This window comes from Crinia signifera, chromosome 9, assembly GCF_055691185.1.
Source record: "Crinia signifera chromosome 9, ASM5569118v1, whole genome shotgun sequence".
Lineage (NCBI taxonomy): Eukaryota > Metazoa > Chordata > Amphibia > Anura > Myobatrachidae > Crinia > Crinia signifera.
Genome location: NC_139225.1, coordinates 73281140 through 73294043, shown reverse-complemented (window position 1 = coordinate 73294043; position 12904 = coordinate 73281140). Strand labels below are relative to the sequence as shown.

Genomic DNA, 12904 nt, shown 5'->3' with positions numbered 1-12904 from the left:
ATATATAACTGTGGCCATTTTTCCAGAGTCTCTCATGCCGATTTTTCACCATAGAGAGATCAAATAGACATAGTAACCATTCAGATCAGAGTATTAGTGTACATTTCTCTAGTGGTTTATAGGAGTATTCCGGATTCAGTGACATAAATAGCGTGTATATGAAAAAATAACTTAATCAACCAATGATTATCTAAAGATGTAATGCTTTAAATTACCATATAGAGGATGGAAGTGCTTATAGTGATTTATGAAAGTGCTTTAGTGCCTACATTGATATAATCTTGATGATATAAATATATATATATATATATATATAAAGTCCAGATAGGAGCAGCACTTCCTCAACCAATCACATTAGTTAGGGTGCCATCCATAACCCCTCAGGGTCAGCATATAGTTCCAGTCGGCGGCACTCCCACAATAAAGATATTCTCATAGGCAGAATTCAACATTTTGAACCTTTTTATTAGCGGTTCTTCATCAGGATGTACAACATATAAAACACACATAACCATATTTATACATACCACTAAGACCTCTCCACCAATCGTGTCCGGTAGGTTTGGCGCCATTGAACGAATCAACACACCCCCAGCATGACGCGCGCATCAAGAGCTGCGTCACACAGGAGGCCGGATCCTGTCCCGGCATCACAACCCGCCTCCATTGCCAAGGTGATCACGCACTTTGCCGCATCGCATTCACGGAGCACACTGATGATCAAGCCCGGCTTCCTGCAACAGCTGTGCTACGCGTCATAAGGCGCGTCATCACGCTCAGTCGCGCCTCCGTTGCTTGATCCAATCAGTGGATCCCAGGTAACTGTGGCAACAGTACATATAAACAAACTTGAACGATCCATATGTCGCCAGACAAAACGCTGGAAACACCAGAGTGCAACCTGCTGACCAAATTGGACAGGGAACTTGAGGCATTCAAGACCGGTCTCCTGAAGTTCAAAAAGCAGAAATATAAACAAGTGAAACAAGACTATAAAGAGAGTCGTGTGTATCCTTGGTTCTCCAGGATTGAGCCTAGAAAGTTCCGACAGCAACAAAGGAGAGGAGGTGGGCGCAGACCCCCGGCCCAATACACCGATATTGAGACCCAATCACAGACTTCGGCAAGCGACTCTGAGAACGCCACATCTAACCATCAACCACCAAATTATCTTGCACGAGGAGAAAGGAACCGTCGTCCGCCAAAAAACCTCTACTACCCACCCGCCGGGGTGGGAGAAAGAGGAAGAAAAAAGCCCCAGAAATAAGAAACGGGACGGTTGTGTTTAACCTCTCCAATCACATACTTACAAGTGCAGAATCATCTCTACTCAACCGTGGACTCTCCTTTGTGCCGACCCTGACACAGAACATATTCAATTGGCAAATTGATATGTTCCGTCTTGGCAGACAACTCCGCCTACGGGACCACTTTATTAGGTACCCCGTTGCCAAGGGCAATGACAACCTAATAACACCGTATAAGCCTACATTAAAATGCAAAAGTACTTTTGATCCGCCCTCTATCAACCCATCTATCAGCACCTTCAGCCGGGTCCTGAAGAGGGATACTAACTCCTTCATTGAGAAACAAAGAATCTCTTTTCACAATATTTCCAAAGATGAGAAGCAAGCAATTGACACACTCTCTGGTGATGTGGACTTAATTATCAGACCAGCGGACAAAGGGGGTGGTATTGTCCTGCTCAATAGGGCATACTACATCACTGAAGCCATGGCACAATTATCCGATACAACGTGCTATGAGCAATTGGACATGGACCCCACATGGAGATATAAAAAGATTATCGACAATACCATCCAACTGGGCCTGACCAACAACTACATCAGTGAAGAAACTGCCAAATTCCTCACACAAGCTCACCCTAAAACACCGTGTTTATACACACTCCCGAAGGTGCACAAGTCACTGGTGACCCCACCGGGAAGGCCGATTATCTCGGCGCGTGGTTCTCTCTACCAACCACTGTCCCAACTAGTGGACTTTTACCTCCAGCCAGTGGTGAAAAAAACCAAGAGCTTCATAGCGGACACCAGCGATTTCCTAAGGAAGATTCAAGCCCACCAACAGAATATGAGTGGAGCCATGCTTGTGACACTTGATGTCACAAGCCTCTACACCAATATCCCACACGCTGTAGGGCTAGCAGCATGCCGAGAAGCCTTACTTAGCAGTGATGTCTATGTGGGACCTCCTGTTGAGTTTGTGATGTCTCTGATGGAAATGATACTCACGAAGAACTATTTCCTCTTCGAAGGCAGGTTCTTCTTGCAACGCCAGGGGACCGCCATGGGTTCTAACATGGCACCGGCGTATGCCAACCTGACTATGGCAGCATATGAGGAGGCACACATCTGTGGCAATACCGAATATAGTGATGACATCGCGTTATACGTCCGCTATATTGACGACCTCTTCCTTATTTGGACAGGAGGTGAGGAGAGGCTACTGAAATTCTTCAATGAACTGAACTCCATACCAGGAACCATCAGGTTCACCATTAACTTTAGTGAGAAGCTCATTAATTACCTCGATGTTACGGTAATGGTGGAGAATGGGCAGCTTTCCACTAAGATCTACACCAAGGAGTCTGATAAGAACACTCTGCTTGCGGCTACCAGTTTCCACCCAGAGCCTTTAAAACGTGGACTGCCATACTCTCAACTACTGAGAGTAATCAGGATAACATCAGACCCTGAAACAACCCGGACGACTATAAATACAATGAAGGACAAATTCCTTGATAGAGGATATGACAAGAATGAAGTGGAGAAGGCGGTCCAGAGAGCGCTGGGACTTAAGAGGGATGACCTCCTCCAACCCAAAAACGCCAGTGATAATAGCGACAATAGACTCAATTTTGTTAGCACTTACACCGTTGCATCTAAACATATTAGAAACAAGGTGAATGAGCACTGGCATCTGCTCACCAGTGACCCGGTACTCTCTAAAGAGATTAAGGTACCCCCCAGGTTTGCTTACCGTAGGGGTCCCAATCTCAGGGACCTTCTGGTCAAAACCAGGCCTAACCCCTTGATCGGCTCAAGACAAACATGGCTCAAATGTAAAAAAGGCACATTCAAATGTGGAGGCTGTGTGAACTGCCAATACCTGCTAATTGGCCCAGTATTTAATAACCCGCTTAATGATGAGAAATTCAACATAAAATACCACCTCGACTGCAACAGCAGATTCATTATATATGCTCTACAATGTCCGTGCCACAAGGTCTATGTTGGAAAGACAACTTGTACCTTTAAAGAAAGATTTAATCAACATAGATCCTCGATCAAAAAAAGCATCAACCCCAGAACTACCCAAAGTGACCTCAAGAACTTGCCTGTCGCAAGACACTTTTTGGAACAGAAACATAATATGATTGACTTAAAATGTACCATCTTGGACCATGTTCCGCCTCTGAAATATGGGGGCGACAGGGAGAGACTTCTTTTACAGAGAGAACTCTCTTGGATTTTCAGACTTAAGAGTCTGGCCCCACAGGGTCTAAATGAGGATTTTAAAATGGGTGTCTTCCTATGAGATACCAACTATGTCCTGTTTATGGGTGATCTAAAATGTACCCCTGACACCTCCGTGTGTACAGGGACCTGAATTTGCACTATACGCCGCCGAGCGTACTGTATTCCTACTACACCGCCGTGTGTATTCCTCTTTTTTTAGTCAACTTTGATGTCTGTATGACACCGCCATGTGGACCTGTGCCATAGACAACCCCATGCATAGAGTGGTCTCTAGACTGTATTGACACCTCCTAGTGTCGACTGGTAGGCACGATTGAATCTTACAATTGTTCCCATATGTATCAGTGATATGGCCATGTTGCCAATTGCATCACCCATGTATTATAGCCAGTATTGTCCTATATTTCCCGGGATCGACATGGCCCTATGTCGACCGGGTGGACTGGAGGTTCACTCAGATCTCCTATCAGCCGCTCACATACCAGTGTGACACGTAATGTATGACCTGCTCCTGCATCTGTCTAGTAACAAATGTCGACAGAGCAAGCTGTTGACATGTCCACTGCCATATGTGCTCTTCTATATGCTATTTGACTGCATTCCGTTTTGTATCTATGGCGCTAGTCGACAGCGCACAAAGTTGACATGAGTACTGTTTCACTATCTGGTGCATATTGTTTTCTTTGTATCCCCCGTTTGTATACGTGTAACACGCTCGTCTAACACTGTTGTCAGGCTATCAGGGCAATCAGACCGCCCTGTGCACACACCCCCCTCCTCACCCCTCCGTTCGGCTTAGCGGCTGACACTTCCAGCCAGCCGCTTACGCGCACCCTGTCACCCCAGCACACCTCTACTTTGTGTGCTAGAATATAGCAGCCTCGCTGCTGTACCCCACAGTCTCCTGTCATGTAGTCTCTAACATTGCACAGGGAACCTCCTGAGCCAGCCCAGCGCTGACGCTCCGGGGGAACCCTGATGACTCACCAGTATACCACTCCCCCAGCTTCCAGCCCCGCTGTCACTCACTGTCAGTGACGCTAGCTGACGTCACAGGAGGTCTGACTGGCCTCTTTCTGAAGCATTTTGGGCGCAATTCTATGCTATTTAAACAGCCTACTGTAATGTGACTACACCTCTGATGAAAACCACTAGGAAGTGGTTGAAACGGCTGTTAGGTTACAGCTGACTGTCTGTGCATACTATGCCTGTACAATAAACGTCTTTTTTTCACTTCTACATTCGTGTCCAGATAGAAGCAGCACTTCCTCAACCAATCACATTAGTTAGGGTGCCATCCATAACCCCTCAGGGTCAGCATATAGTTCCAGTCGGCGGCACTCCCACAATAAAGATATTCTCATAGGCAGAATTCAACATTTTGAACCTTTTTATTAGCAGTTCTTCATCAGGATGTACAACATATAAAACACACATAACCATATTTATACATACCACTAAGACCTCTCCACCAATCGTGTCCGGTAGGTTTGGCGCCATTGAACGAATCAACACACCCCCAGCATGACGCGCGCATCAAGAGCTGCGTCACACAGGAGGCCGGATCCTGTCCCGGCATCACAACCCGCCTCCATTGCCAAGGTGATCACGCACTTTGCCGCATCCCATTCACGGAGCACACTGATGATCAAGCCCGGCTTCCTGCAACAGCTGTGCTACGCGTCATAAGGCGCGTCATCACGCTCAGTCGCGCCTCCGTTGCTTGATCCAATCAGTGGATCCCAGGTAACTGTGGCAACAGTACATATAAACAAACTTGAACGATCCATATGTCGCCAGGCAAAACGCTGGAAACACAAGTATCGTAACAACAAACATGAATCATTTAAAATAACATAGTTATGCTTCACCAACACCTAAAAAAGACACATTGAAAGAACCAAGAATAAGTGCGCAATAAACATTAATACAGACGAATGAACATGGTAGGTACTTAAGCATCATACTTAGTAAATGCAATACTGATCATTATATTATGATAGGATCAGGCATATTAATAGAAAAATGGCACTGTAAAGTACATAAAGAGACACATGGTGGGCATAGTATTCACTTGGACATAAGCAAACTAATGACGCCTACAAAAAACAATGAAGGCCTCTGAATTCATTAAGGCCTTTAGGAGCAAGCGTACCCAAATGCTGAATCCATTGCGCCTCGCACTGTAGTAACTTCCGTGACCTATCACCCCTGTGAATAGACTCAGGGATGTGGTCAATAATCATGTAGCGCAACATAGGAATTGTGTGATGTGCTTCAAAGAAATGTCGCGCTACCGGTTGGTCGCTGACACCCTTCTCAAGGGCTACTTTAATAGAATGTCGATGCCCAGCCATGCGTTCCCTTAGCGTCCTCTCAGTTTTACCGATATAACTGAGGGAGCAGGGGCAGGTTATCATATACACAATGTACTTGGTTGTACAGGTTACTCTGTGCCTGATACCATATCTTTTACCGCTAGAGGGGTGACAAAACGACTCACCAGTGGTAAGTGACCTATAGGTGATGCAATTTAGGCACCTAAAGCACCCTGGTCTAGCGCTCAAAAAAGACTCACTCACGAGTGTAGCAGGGCATAATCATTAGTGCAAATGGACCGTACCTTAGATCTGTCTGACACCATGATTATGCCCTGCTACACTCGTGGCAGGAGTGTGCGGGACATAGTCATGAAAACTGACATTGGAAAATTGCAACAGAGCAGCAGTGAGTCTTTTTTATATATATATATATATTCATATATATATATGGATTCAGTACTGAATCCCGGCGGTCGGGATCCCGGCGTTCAGAATCCCAACGCCGGAATCCCGACAGCCGAAATGCCGACAAGGGGAGGACGTGGATCGCCCCCCCTTGCGGGCTCACTGCGCTCGCCACGCAGCGGGCCCTGTGCCTCGCTACGCTCGGCACACTAATTTATTCTCCCTCCAGGGGTGTCGTGGACACCCACGGAGGGAGAATGTGTCAGCATTTCGGCGGTCGGGATTCTGAACGCCGGGATTTTAACTGCATCCCATATATGTATATATATATATATATATATATATATATATATACATAGTTTCTACAAAGGTTTAAAACCATAGTTCCATGTTACAGTGTGTCATGTCACGTTACTACAGCACCAGGTTTTCCCAAGGGGTCTCCCATCTTGGTACTAGCCTGGCCCAACACTGCTTAGCTTCCAAGATCAGACGAGATTGGGTGTCTCAGAGTGTGGTTTGACTGTAGATAAATTCGACAAAAACAAGGATACTTGTGGAATGACCTTTATTTATAGTGAAGAGATAAAATAGTGAAGAGATAAAGTAGTGATTAAAGTGAATATGTGATATTTCTATAAAAGAGTGGGGAGGGTTAAAACCTTAAAAAAATGGAGCAATTTCGTAACTTTCATTGAAGCCAAGGGGATGCATGGTGTTGAGCTCAAATATCCAATACATTTCTCTCTGCGACAGTTTATTTGCCAGGTCACCTCCTCTGGGCCCTAATTTGACCCACTCGATTGCTTTAAAAGTTAGTCCCTCCGGATTTGCATTATGATGGTTCACAAAGTGTTTATATATGGCGTGGCTGTCTACTTTGTTTTTAATGTTCCGGCTGTGTTCCTGTATCCGAAGTTTCAGAATTCTTTTAGTTTTCCCGATGTATTTCAGATGACAAGGGCATTCAAGCAAGTATATAACTGTTGCAGTTCATAAAGTCTTTGATCCTGAATTCTTTGCTGTCATTGAAGTAAAAAAAAGTCTTTCTATTAGGGTGGACACTTCCCACATTTGTATGATCTTGTGCATTTGATTCCGGACTTATTTTGGGTTTTGGTTGGAAGTAGGAGGCTAGGTGCCAAAATGTCCTTGAGATTTTTGGATTTCCTGAAAATGTCTTCTGGGTTTGGTGGTATAATTTCTTTCAATGTTGGGTCCATGAGTAATACATTCCAGTGTTTTTTGAGGCATTGTTTTATTTTAGCTTCATGCTGGCTGTAGGCGGTCACGAAGGCTACTGCATCTTTTTTCTTGTCCTTTTCCTTGTACTCCAAAAGGTTCTCTCTGTTTGTGCTGTTTATTTTTTCGACCGCTTCTTGTAGAATCTTTATAGGATATTCTTTTTCCTTAAACCTTTCTTTGTACATCTCAAGTTGGGTTGCTCTTGTAGTGTAAGTAACTGTTGGTATCAACTGTCTTGATGAAGTTCTTTGTTGTTACTTTAGTCCCCTCTCCTATTAGTACCAGGTCTAGGAATTCAATTGATACCAATTTATATATATTTTTATTTTCATTAATTACTTACTGTATGTGAAATTATCAAACCTGTTGTGTATACAGATCCATCAAGATGGATACAGATGCCCCCAGCCACCGTGCACCCCCCCTCAGCCCCCGCAGCCGCACACAGGCATCCATTCACCTCCTCCCCAACAGGGCCGTCTTTTTGTATGGGCTTAATAGGCACTTGCCCAGGGGCCCCAGGTGTATAAGGGCCCTATGCTGATAGCTGAGGATCCCCTTTTTCCAGGGATACCAGAATTTTCAAAATCGGCCCTGGGGAACTAGAGATATCCAACTTCAAAACAGCAGTCCACATCCAACCTGTTAATTGCATTTTCCAGTCATATTCCTCAGGTTCTCTCTGACTTAGAGTTTTTCTGAGAGAATATTCCAAAAGCTGGGACTCTCCCCTTTCTGACGACACTAGCAGCTTGTCTCTATCATGACCAGAACCAAAGATATCAGTCTTCCAGCAGCCGGTCCCTGCTCCAGCTCCAAACATCTGGTGTACAGTTTTATATTTTTGTCAATGGATTGCTCTGGCTCCTGATCTCTGATCCCCAAGTCCCCAGCACCTCCTGAAAGTTGGGACTCTAGGTTTTTATACTATTGAAGGCTAAGAAATCAATTTCCAGATAATGGCGATATCTGCAGTCAAACAAGCTGCCCTTCCACCGGAAAATGATGAATTTTAAGCCCACTCCATTATCCAACCCTCCTCTGCGTATAAAATACCCCCTACCTCCCTGGAAGTCATTTACAAGGGACCCTTCATTCAGCTCAGTGCCCCCTTCCACTCGTTAGTGTTCTCCCTCCCACCACCTGTGCAGTAAAGAAGTAATTAGCAGCAGTTACTGCTCCAGGTACTAAATGTGCCACCCGTGGGACATCAAAGCTGCTGCTGATAGCACCCCCCATCCCCAGGAGGGGAGAATGGGTAAGGGCCCCAGTGCATTGCTTTGCCCAGGGGCCCACACTGCTGTTAAGACGGCCCTGCTCCCCAGCTTTGCTGCTGTCTACACAGTACACCGCCAAACCTCCACACTGACCGCAGGACGCTGTGGTCCAGAGGTTGGGCATCTCCATTGCTGTAAACAGGAGCTTGGTTGGATGACCCGGCATACCCGTTTCACTGCCCACTACCCAGGTCCTGTCCGTGTTCCACCATGGTCAGGACCTGGGTAGAAGTCCCGTGTAAATGGCAACGGGTAGACCCCTTTTACACCACTGCTGACCCGGGTCCACGAGGGAAAAACCCAGGTTGTAAAAGTGGTATTAGATAGAAAGGGGAACATACTACGGTGTCCCTCTATACACATAAATATTATAGTAGGTGCATTTCTCTATTTTGTTCCTATTTTTTTTTACATTTATGTTTTTATGTGAATTCATCGATTATCTATGTAATTGATTTTACCTGTTTTAGAGTAAACATAAACTATGCTATAAAGCAGGGGTCTTCAACCTTTAAGACAGTGTGGGCCACATTAAAAAATTCAACGATGCCCGAGGGCCACTAAGCTCTACTGTGGTATTTAGCACAGCTCTTAATAGATAGACAGCACAGCCCCCGCATAGATAGTTGGCACAGCTGCCCATACACATAAACCCTGCCCCCAATATATAGTCAGCACCAGGGTTATTTCTAAACAATTAGGGTCCCAGTGCAAACAGAATAAAAATGCAGCCCCCCATACATAACTTGGTATTTAAGAATTTTTTTTTCCTGCTAGTTCACACTCTTATAATTAGACCACGCCCCTTATAATTAGGCCAGGGGTGTGGCCTAATTATAAGGAGCGTGGTCTAATTATAAGAGAGTGAACTAGCAGGAAAAAAAATTACCTGACACCTCATTTTTGCGACCTGCATGGCCAGACATTGGTTACCGCAGGAATAGTTGTTGTCCTTCCATGCTTAAGTTGGCTGTCTAAAGGCCGCACAGTGACATCTAAACATGAAGGCCCATTACACCATGATGCTCATTGCACATTATGCCACACACCGTGATGCCCATTGCACATCATGCCTCGCACCATGATGCCCATTGTACCTTGCACTATAAGGCCCCCAATACTCCTGCTTATGCATATGATGCCCCCAGCAGTGCCTCTCACAAAATGCCACCAGTAGTGTCCTTCATAAAATGCCACCAGTAGTGTCCCTCACAAAATGTCCTAGTATTTCCCTCCATAGTCAGCACTGCATTGCACAGCATGCCAGCCCTCCCTTAGTCAGCACCACATTGCACTGCCAGCCCCCCTCCCCCATAGTCAGCACCCTCCCATACACAGGGCCACATTGCACTGCTAGCCCCCCCTCCCCCATAGTCAGCACTCTCCCCATACACAGGGCCACATTGCACTGCCAGCCCCCCTCCCCCATAGTCAGCACCCCCAAAAGATTTCTAAATGCAACCAGGTCACCTCACACCCCCCCCCCCCAAAACATTTCTAAATGCAGCCTTCTAAGCCAGCTCACCTCACCCTCACCCTAGCCAGCTCACCTCACCCTCACCCTAGCCAGCTCACCTCACCCTCACCCCCACCTTCAACAAAACAATTCTAAAAACAGACAGATCACCCTCTCCTGAGGCACCTGCCTCAGTGTCCCTTGCAGAGGGCTGCTGCTGCTGCTGGCGGTGTCGGCGTCTGTCTTTGCTGCTAAGAAGGGACAGGTGCTGAGGTGCAATGCAGTGCGCGGCTGGCGGCAGTGCAGTGCGCGGCTGGCGGCAGTTGTCAGTCAGTCTCCTCCCGGCTGTCTGGAAGGGCGCGGGCGGGACGTGCGTGCGGCGTCAGGAAGTAGACAATGCGCATGTCTGCACACAGTCCCGCCCGCCCCAGCCTCAACGTCACCCAGCAGCATCCTCCGCCGTGTCCCTCTGCTAAGAGGACAGCGCGGAAGGATTTTTTTTTTTTTCATACAGCAAGAATCTTTTGACTGGCGGGCCAGTAAAAACAAGACGGCGGGCCACTCGTGGCCCGCGGGCCACTGGTTGAAGACCCCTGCTATAAAGGATCATGTATTGGTTCATTTTGTGAGAGCAAGAAAATTGTCTAACTCATTATTATATATTTTTATTGTTAGTAACCCAGTAACAGTGATCACACATTTTATGCTGCTGTAGTCACTGTCGACCTCTCGCAGGATTTCACAGTCACCGCTGTGGCCGATAAGATTTCTGTGACGTCCAGGAACTGAGAGTGAGGCAGTGCCTTGTCACTCAGTCTCAGCTCCTTACTCTATATTCTCCTGCCTGGAGTCCTGACCTAGTACCTATCTACTAATGTTTTTTGTTAAAACAAACTTCTGTTGTTATTATTATTAATAAATATATTTTATACAATGTCACCCAGAAATGGATTAAGGCTCTGAAGACGGAGGACGTGGGGTCTAAACTTAACATCATTATAGTAATACAAATACACACATATATATGTGTGTGTGTGTGTGTGTGTGTGTGTGTGTGTGTGTATATACAGTGGCTATGACTGGACCTCCACACAGCAAAGGACTTTTTTTTCCTGCTGATTACTAAACTGTGTATTCCCACATGATGTTACGATCATGTAATGGCGTTAGAGTGGGGTCTGATTTAAAATCGAACCCCACTCTAACTCATTGCAAACACATGGGATAAAAAACTGAAAAGAATATTAGGAATGATGTGGGAGCAATATCTTTACCCAATCTTTATTTTTGAGCAACCCCAGACCTGGCTGCTATCGCTGTAGTGGATGAGTCACCTGCAACTATATGTTAGCAAGAGACACTTTCAACTATCCATTCAAACAGAGGCAAACAATTTAAGATCAAACAAAGGGTTACTTGCACCACAAGATATGTAGTGTACCTTATCAGCTGCCCATGTGGCAAACATTATGTGGGCAAAACCGAATGTTCTTTTTAAGAATGAGCTGCTGCCCATAGATTATCCATGAAACAGCTATAGCAACCGGCAAGAGCGAGCAACCCATTGCCGGGCCCTATTGGGAAGCCAGACATAAATTATCCACACGCTGTTACAGAGTCATCGATCATATCCCTTCTTAAAGCTGAAAGCCATTGGTTATCTAGTTTAAACACCCTAGCCCCCAGGACTAAATGATAACCTATGTTATATGTCTCTTCTCTAATTCTGGGTCAGGGATGCAAAATATGGCAAATTTGCATAACATAGAGAGGGGTAGAGGACATTGAGTGGGTCAAGATTAGGCTCACACCCGATTATACCATCAGTCCCTACACCACTAAAATCCCTGGTCCCGAAAAGCGATCCGGCCACTGCACAAAGTGGGTCAGGGATGCAAGATACTGCAGAGTTGCATAACACAAAGGGGGGAGAGGACATTGGGTTTATGAATAAAAAAACTGTGGTCAGATCATGGAGCTCACCACAGACAGGTGTGTTCAATATGAAATGTAAAAAGACCACGGAAAACCATCGAGGGTGTGTAAACCCTCAGATCTCTGATCAGCAGTTGATATTCATCACCAACTTGTCATCGTGTACAATGATAACTTCATGTCATCGAAACAGGTCTGGACTAACAGATATGTGGTAAACTAAGGTACAACATTCATGATAACATTGCTTTGTATGGGTTAAGTTATAGCAAAGGAGCTCAATAGATCAAAGATAACATATAAATATAATGAGCAGTAAATATTGTTTACATTTATTATTACAGGATCCACTACTTCCCTGAACTTTTCCTGCAACTAGTCGGGATCCCAGTGGTCAGTATACCGACATGGGAATCCGACTGTCCACACCCCCATAGAGGGAGAATAGACACTATGGTGAGTGCAGCGAGCCACCAAGCCCACAAGGGGTTTGTTTACACTAGCCCCCCTCCCCCTGCCCGCGCGTCGGAGTTCCAGCGGTTGGGATTCTGATGTTGGTATACCGAATGTCGAGTCATCATACCACACCTGGTGGCCAAAATTGTTGAATATAAAATCTCCAAGACCATTTCCCTGATTTCTTCACCAAGACATTTTCAGCTTTGTTTTTATTTAATAATATTGGTATGTTGTAGAAGAAATAATAATTTACTATATTGTATATGATTCTGTCCTATCGATATTGCTGTAAATGTTTTAAAT

At 45.5% G+C, this 12904-nt stretch overlaps 1 pseudogene; it reads right to left on the bottom strand.

Annotated features, from left to right (window-relative positions):
* Positions 1-6640: 6640 nt before the first annotated feature.
* On the bottom strand, positions 6641-6760 carry LOC146039741 (5S ribosomal RNA; annotated as a pseudogene).
* Between the last annotated feature and the right edge of the window lie 6144 nt (positions 6761-12904).